General features: G+C 44.2%; 1 long non-coding RNA gene across 1 annotated transcript; it reads left to right on the forward strand.

Annotated features, from left to right (window-relative positions):
- The first annotated feature begins 260 nt into the window (after nt 1–260).
- On the forward strand, nt 261–607 carry LOC118767988. Its single transcript, XR_005003909.1, has 2 exons — nt 261–303; nt 463–607. It is a non-coding gene; the product is annotated as an uncharacterized LOC118767988 (long non-coding RNA).
- Nucleotides 608–1098: the final 491 nt, after the last annotated feature.

Genomic DNA, 1098 nt, shown 5'->3' on the forward strand with positions numbered 1-1098 from the left:
AAGCGCTGCTACGTTATTGCCGTTTAACTTCCGCAGATCGTAGTTCCCGGTGAGACCATGCTTTGCCATGTCCATCAACAAATCCCAAGGCCAAACACTATCGGTGGCAGGCATACATTTGGAGGAGCCATGCTTTTCACATGGGCAACTTTATGTGGTCTGCTCCCATGTGGGGTGTAGAAACGCTCTTTTTGTGTATGCTCCTCAGGGCAGAACATGCAATGTTGTCTATAGCGAAGTACTTTTTATATATATGGAGGTTAGGGTTAGGGTTTGTGCTAGGGTTAGGGTTAGGGTTAGGCTGTAATGACAAGTCGTCATTACAGCCGACATGGTTATAAACAGGTGATCCGGAAGCATTGGCCGGATATATTCTCAGACTATGGACTCTTCTGCTTTTTTATTGGACAATACTGACGTCCACAACAATGCTCACCTGGCCGATATCAGTGCTTGGCTAAGTTGATTATAGAGTTAAGCTAGAAGGGACAGGCCCTTTATTTTGGGGTTAAGGCTGTGGCTAAGTTTTCCTAAGTTACTCCAATCCAGATCCCCAATCCAAACCTTCAGATCAACCTTCTCCTATACAGATCTCTAATGCAACTTTATCCAATCCAAATCTTTGAGTCACCCATCTTCACTGTAGATCTCCAATGCAAACCTTCAATGCATCCTTATCCAATGCAAACCTTTGATGCGACCTTCTCCAATGCATATTTTCAAGGCAACCTTCTCCAATACATGTCTTCGATGCAGCCTTGACTGATAGCACCCCTAGGAGGGGTTAGGACTAGATTAGGATTAGTCGCTGCCTTGCCAGAAGGGTTCCTAACTCAAGGGTCAAGGGGGTTAGATGATAGGGGTGGTGTCTTCAAAAGGGTAGGCATGTGCAACCTGATCACCTCTGCCGGTCAAACTCCCAACCCATGCGTTCCTGTCGCAACACTGATTCTGCAGAACTGGGTTGGGTGTGAAAACCAACTTTAAAGTATAAGCATAGATTTTTTGAATCAGCAATATTGTTCTTGGTTAAGTCCTATTTGGAGTGAAAAATCAATAAACTGATAAACCTATTCCTTATAGAAAATCCCACCAAAA

Source organism: Octopus sinensis, linkage group LG26 (genome assembly GCF_006345805.1).
Source record: "Octopus sinensis linkage group LG26, ASM634580v1, whole genome shotgun sequence".
Lineage (NCBI taxonomy): Eukaryota > Metazoa > Mollusca > Cephalopoda > Octopoda > Octopodidae > Octopus > Octopus sinensis.